General features: G+C 32.5%; 1 long non-coding RNA gene across 1 annotated transcript; it reads right to left on the bottom strand.

Moving 5' to 3' along the window:
- Nucleotides 1–275: 275 nt before the first annotated feature.
- On the bottom strand, nt 276–2,803 carry LOC133829360 (uncharacterized). The gene is made up of 2 exons (XR_009891712.1): nt 2,383–2,803; nt 276–568 (listed from the first exon to the last, which is right to left on the bottom strand). It is a non-coding gene; the product is annotated as an uncharacterized LOC133829360 (long non-coding RNA).
- Nucleotides 2,804–7,447: the final 4,644 nt, after the last annotated feature.

The raw sequence follows: 7,447 nt of genomic DNA, 5'->3' as shown, positions 1-7,447 counted from the left end.
CAACATGGTAGGTCAGTTGTCCAACTGACCTATGGTGTACAACATGATAGGTTAGTTTTAAAACCGACCTATCGTAGACAACATGGTAGGTCAGTTGTGTAACTGACCTATGGTGTATAACATGGTAGGTCAGTTGTCCAACCGACTTATGGTATTTTGTTTTTTTTTCTTCATATTAACCTATATTTTTCCATATTAACATATGAAACCCTCACACTATTGAAATCGACCACCAAATAAAATAAAACCAATATCAAAATTACTAAAGTCACAAATAAAAAAAATACACTTAACATCACCAATATATATCAATAAATTTACAATCTTCAGATCTGTGAAAAATCAAACTTAAATCTGTACAATTTTACAATACATCTCTCTCTCTCTCTCTATATATATATATAACACAAATATAGACACTCAGATCTATGCAAATTTACATATATAACCCATAGTACAAATACCCAACTCCAACCATAAGAAGCAGAGCAACGGATTTCATGACCACCACAGGCACTCCAATAGGCGCCAACATCATTCTTTGTTGTGCCATTGATAGCTCCCATTCCTAAGAAGCTAGAAGAGTTCATGATCAATATACACAGCAGTAATCTTATCACTTAAAATTCAAAATAAATTTTAAAAAAATTAGATTGAATGTAAAAAATGAGTTTCATGCAAAAAATTTGAAATATTTCTGTTGTGGAATCTTAAAATCATTTAAATACACTTGTTAGAGTAAACACGCTACTAAAAACACAAAAATCTAAAAAAAAAAATGGCAAGTTTTCATGTTTCAGCATAATAAACTTAAAAAAATAAGATTGAATGCCAAATATGAGTTTCATGCAAAGTTTTTGAAATATTTCTATTGTGGCATCTTAATACCATTTAAATACACTTGTTAAAGCAAACAAGCCACTCAAAAATCAAAAGAATATGACAAGCTTTCTTGAAATTCAGCAAAAATAAAAAAATTCAGATTGTAAGCCAAAAATGAGTTTCATGCAACTTTCTAGAAAAAATTCTTTTGTAGCATCTTAAAATTATTTAAATACACATGTTAGAGAAAAAAACCACTGGAAATTAAGAAATTAAAAAAATGGCAAGTTTTTGGACTTGGATGAACGAACCCAAGTTCTCTTTTAAGTAAGTCAATGCAATGCATATTAAATTGCTGTCCAAAGTTGAGCACATAATGAATACTACTTAATTAAGTCAATGCATGCATGGTGGTTCACTTCCTTTTCAAAAAATATAGTACTACTTATTTATATATATATATATAAATTAAAGTTGGTTTTTGATGGTATAAACTACTCTACTTTACACAGTAGTGTTAGTAATTTATACAGACAATAAACGACTGTATGTAATATGAATAGTGGTGACAATAATGTTAAGAATAAATATGTGTGTGTATATATGAATGAAGAATAATAATTAAGAGTGAAGTTGTGCAACAAAATCTCGAAACAAGGAAACATGAATATATGTCCTTGTTAAACATTATGTTTCTGCTGTATATATATGTGGAATAATTAATCGGTCTTCAAACAATGACTGAGAGAGTCTCAGAATAAACCAGCAGTACTACTGGCTCTTCTTGATACAAAACATCTCTCTCTCTCTCTATATATATATATATAACTCAAAGTAGTACTGTACTCTCATATATTGTTGTTTATTAAATATATTACTGTTTCAGTTCATATTGAAATAAAGTGATGAGCTCATAAATATATATGCTGAAACCTGGTAAAAAAAAATTCCTCGCATAGTTGCATAATGAATACTAATAATAAATATACATACACATATTTATATATATATAGTATGTATCAAAGAAACAAAGAATAACACATAAGACATTGCTACTCATGAAACAACTACAGATAAACAAATATGAACAATCCATAAACATAGCGACAAACATAGAATATGTGGGTACGAATAGTTCTTTATCAATCAGATATGAAGAAACATAAAGGAAAATTTAATAAAGTTTCAGAGCTCTTTATATATATGTTTCATCTATGCATTTACACAACTCAAAGGAAAAGAAATTCATTGTGTTCATTCTTTATATTTCTTTTGCCAATGATGATAAATGGGGCAGAAAAATAAGGTCGAAATCTTCTCCATTTCTTATATAAGTATTAGATATATTGCCTTTGTCAGGAATGGAGAATGACAAGATAATAAGAAAATGACTTTAACCCAAAACTTCTATCAACCAGATGGTGTGCCAAGGAACTTTAAATATGCACAAACTGCAGTAAACATTTTATAAATGTAAATGAACTTCTACTTTAACTAAAGAATATAAGTGTGCAACAAATAGCCAATTAAACTATTATAAGTCACAATAGTAGGCTCTACCTTTCTCTCAAGCATTTCGTCGAACGCCTTGCACGCTTCTTCCCAATAACCTTTTTCAAGCCACCCCTTGATCATTATATTGAATGAAATCGAATTTGGACGAAAACCCATGTTAGAGGACCGATTGAAAATGTCGTTTGCTTCAGAAAACCGACCACCATCAACAAGGACGTTAAGGAGTGCATTGAAGGACTGACGTGTCCGTACACAGTTGAAAGAGGGAATTCTGTGAAAAAGCTCAACGACTTTCTCCACCAAACTGGCCTTAGTGTAATGCTAAATCAAAGCAATGAAAAGTTTCTCTTCGCACTAAACATTCCTTTCCCGAACTTAAAGTGTGTCTGAGAGAGAGGGGAGAAAAAGCTATGCTCCTCTAGCATTTTCTTTGCTAAAAATATGTAGCATTTTCTTGTAGTGTTCGTTTTTTGTGATGTAGCATTAATAGAAAGTATATATTTTTTTTAAAGTTCATTTTTATTAATATTTAACATAAATTATTAAAAATGCAATATTTTTATATTATTTAAAAGTTTAACTAATTGTTAAAAAAAATCATTTCAACTAATATTTATTCTTTAAATGTTTATAAAACAATTAACTTTTATTTCTACATGATAATTAAAATTTTAAAATAATATTATGAAAAAATAGATACAATAAAATTAATTATTACAATTAATTAATTAATATTTTAAAATTCTAATAATGCAAAAATAAATTAGATTACGTTTAATATATGTAATATTAATAAGTATATATATTTTTATACATATTTCATATTCAAATAAATTATATATATGTATTGTTTAAATAAATTAATATATTTTAAAATTTCAATAATATAAAACAAATTAGAGTATCTTTAATAATGTATTTTTATAATGACATGGTAGGTCGGTTCTACACAACCGACCTACCATGTCACATGAGAAGTCATTTCCTATACAACCGACCTACCATGTCATCTAAAAAATTATTAAAGAGATACTCTAAATTATTTTATAAAGTTTTTTTTATTTTAAATTATAAATACTATTGAATTAAAATATTTTCTTATTTATAAAAATGAAATTAATTTATTCAATTACAAATAATTTATTAATTTTTTTATATTTAAAAAATTATTATATATGTAATATAAATAAGTATATGTATTTTTATACTTATTTCATACTCAAATAAATTATATATATGTATTGTTTAAATAAATTAATATATTTTAAAATTTCAATAATATAAAACAAATTAGAGTATCTTTAATAATGTATATTTATAATGACATGATAGGTCGGTTCTACACAACCGACCTACCATGTCACATGAGAAGTCATTTCCTATACAACCGACCTACCATGTCATCTAAAAAATTATTAAAGAGATACTCTAAATTATTTTATAATTTTTTTTATTTTAAATTATAAATACTATTAAATTAAAATATTTTCTTGTTTATAAAAATGAAATTAATTTATTCAATTACAAATAATTTATTAATTTTTCTATATTTCAAAAATTATAATATATGTAATATTAATAAGTATATATTTTTTTATACTTATTTCATACCAAAATAAATTATATATATGTATTGTTTAAATAAATTAATATATTTTAAAATTTCAATAATATAAAAAAAATTAGAGTATCTTTAATAATGTATTTTTACAATGACATGGTAGGTCGGTTATACACAACCGACCTACCATGTCACATGAGAAGTCATTTCCCATAAAACCGACCTACCATGTCACAAGAGAAGTCATTTCCCACACAACCGACCTACCATGTCATCTAAAAAGTTATTACATAAATACTCTAAATTATTTTATAATTTTTTTATTTTAAATTATAAATACTATTAAATTAAAATATTTACTTGTTTATAAAAAATAAATTAATTTTTTTTAATCCCAAATAATTTATTAATTTATTTATATTTCAAAATTTATAATATATGTAATATTAATAAGTATATATATTTTTTTATACTTATTTCATACCCAAATAAATTATATTTATATGTATTTTTTAAATAAATTAATATATTTTAAAATTTCAATAATGTAAAATTTATATTTGTTAATATTACATTATAATTATATTTTATAAATAAAAAAATATTTTAATTTAATAACATTTACAATTTAAAATAAATAAATAACAATTTGATAAACGAGTAGTGTCTTAAATAATTTTTTAAAGGACATGTTAGTTCGATTCTGTGTCATTATACAAATATATTGTTAAAAATACTCTAATTTTTTTTTTACATTATTAAAATTTTATAATATATTAATTTAATTTAATTTAATTAATTTATTTATTTATACTTCAAAACATTATAATGTAATATTAATAAATACATATTTCTTACATTTATTTCATACACTAATAGCTTACAAATATATATATAGTTTAATATATTTTAAAATTCTTATAATATGACATTATACGTCGGTTCACATAGTAGCGACCTACCATGTCAGCAAGGTAGGACATGGTAGGTCGGTGCATATAGAACTGACCTACCATGACAACATGGTAGGTCGGTTTTGCATGAACCGACCTATTATGTCTTCTACAAGCATGGGAGGTCGGTTCACACAGAACCGACCTACCATGTCCACATGGTAGGTCGGTTCTTGCGCAACCGACGTCCCATGCATACATGATAAGTCGGTTCTGTATAAACCGACTTATGAACATGTGTTAAGTCGGTTTAAGCGGAACCGACCTCTCATGACTGATGGCTGATGTCCAAATGGTAGTAGTAACACGGGTCTTGAGTTCCACTCAGCTCAACTGAGACTCCTCGCGGACTCGGGCTAGTTCCTCCTCCACGACCCGTGTCAGGACTGTGATATCTTCCAATAGCTTGGCAAATGTTTCCTCCAAGGCAGACAACTTTGACCTCTCCATGACCAAATGATCCTCCACCTCTCAGATGTGACCCCTGGTGTCCCCCACCTCTTTTTTAATCCACGAATGTTCCTCTAGAGAAACTACATTCTCTTGGGTCTGAGAAAGCTCCACATAGATGAGAGCCAATTCCTCCCGAGTCTTCTTCAGCTCAAGGGAGCGTGTCAACACTAGGTCCCCAAGTCATGATTTAAGGCAGGAACCTATGAATTTAGGATGACAAGTTAGCCAAAAAGACAAGAAATGCATCGAAATTATACAAAAATCAAGACTTACCCTAGTCGCAGAGTGACGGATGGTGGCCACCTCGTTGTCATCGCCACAACAGGTGAAGCTGCCAGTGGTCATCTCGCACAAGGATGTTGTTAATCCATGCAGGAGTTCTATCCCAAGTGGTATGGCCCTCTCTCCTACTATCCCCATGAGGAGAGGTGAAAGCTCTTCGCGGCGTGGAGCAGAGATAGGTTCCTTCGGCCAGTCCTCGCATATAAACTCGATCAGTAGTCGTACACTCTCATTGCCTTCGCCAATGCAAGCACTATAGTACTAAGTGACCTCCCTATGTAGACCCAAGCCTTCGCCATCGTAATACTTAAGAAAGATAACCAGACGGGGATTTTTTTCTTAAGGAGGATTGGGAGGAATTTCTTTGCCTTTCCTTGAGAACCCCTCATCTCGTGGGGAGGAGACCTCAAGGTCTATGACCTCGGGGCTGACTACTGCACTCGATGTGCGAGCCATTAGAGCAGCGACTGAGGGTGCTACATTAGATGGTGGTGTGGGCACTGGTGTCAGTAGGTCGATCTTAGAAGGGCCTAACACCCTTTGACTTTTCGAGCGCACCCAATCTGAAAGGCCCATGCTATCTGCACAGAGGAAACACCCTGGTTATTTCCGATAAATGAAAAGGAAACCATAACAGGATAATACATGCATGAAAGAAAGGTAAAACTCCTCGGGATCCCCACCGTGATCAGGCTCCTCGGAATGGAGGAGGGTACTAGAAAATTCACTTATGAGACGACCCATCACTTGTGTCAAATTAGTTTCGTAATGACAAAACTGAGACGCATGCATGGTCGTCGACTTGTCAAGAGGTATGAATTCAAAAAGGTTCCTTTTTCTCATTGGGTTGTGAAGGAGCACATCGGTGAGATCCTGGTAGTCTTGATACTCTTCCGCAGACCAGCAACGCTCCAAAACTTGGCCACACTAAAGAAGGGAGAGAGAAAATAAGATATGGTCGGGACTAGTTCCCTCCCCTACGCACCTAGCATAGTGGAGAATGATCAGAGATTTACCTTGGTGTCCAGAGGATGATTCGATCCCTGCTTCTAGCTCTACCTCAAGCTCATCATCTTCTTTCACCTCCTCGACGACTTTGACGGTAAGAACACTCTCCGCGTGCTCCTTGTGAAGACGCTGCTGGTATTGCTGGAGCGCCTTGGCCGCGCTTGAAATAAGTGTGTAGCTTCACCTCCATCCAGGATCTCTTCGATTCCTGAAACTGGGTGAGGACCACTAGATTTACACTTTTCCCTGCCTGCACCAGCCCACACTGTCAAAGACGGGCATCAATGATGAGGCGGGGGAGTTCTAGCTCTTTATTGGGAAGAGAGCCTATCGCCTGAAGCCTCTCATCGAAGGAGTCCACGAATGGGGTACGACAGTATGGACCTTATGGGGAAAATACGTAGAGGTTAATTACCAGCTAAGTGCCATCGGGCTAACTTACACGGGTTCAATACTTACCAACGGGGGTGAAGTCGAAAAGTAAAGTTGTCGCATGGAGCTTTATAGCCTGTCCTCGTACTCGTATGTTTCATCAGGGTGTAGTATCCCCCTTTCTCCCCCTTCTTCAAGCATTGCGAAAAGCTATAGATATACTATATTTTAGGGGGGGATGGAGTAGTCCAATTGTGAGTATTGTATAAGACATATATGCCAGCCAATACCGGCTAGCCATTAGGAGATAATTGAAACAGAACTATGCTGACGTATTTGACCGACATAGTATTGGCGCAGTGGCACTGTTGCACCCACCTGAAGATGTGAGGTGCTCCAAGGTTCGAGCCCGTGAATGATTTCATGTGCCCTCTCATCCTCCTGAGCTAGGCAACCTAGTATCTCGTTGTCGTCTACCCCG

Source organism: Humulus lupulus, chromosome 4 (assembly GCF_963169125.1).
Source record: "Humulus lupulus chromosome 4, drHumLupu1.1, whole genome shotgun sequence".
Taxonomy (NCBI): domain Eukaryota; kingdom Viridiplantae; phylum Streptophyta; class Magnoliopsida; order Rosales; family Cannabaceae; genus Humulus; species Humulus lupulus.
This window is presented reverse-complemented; position numbering and strand designations above follow the sequence as displayed.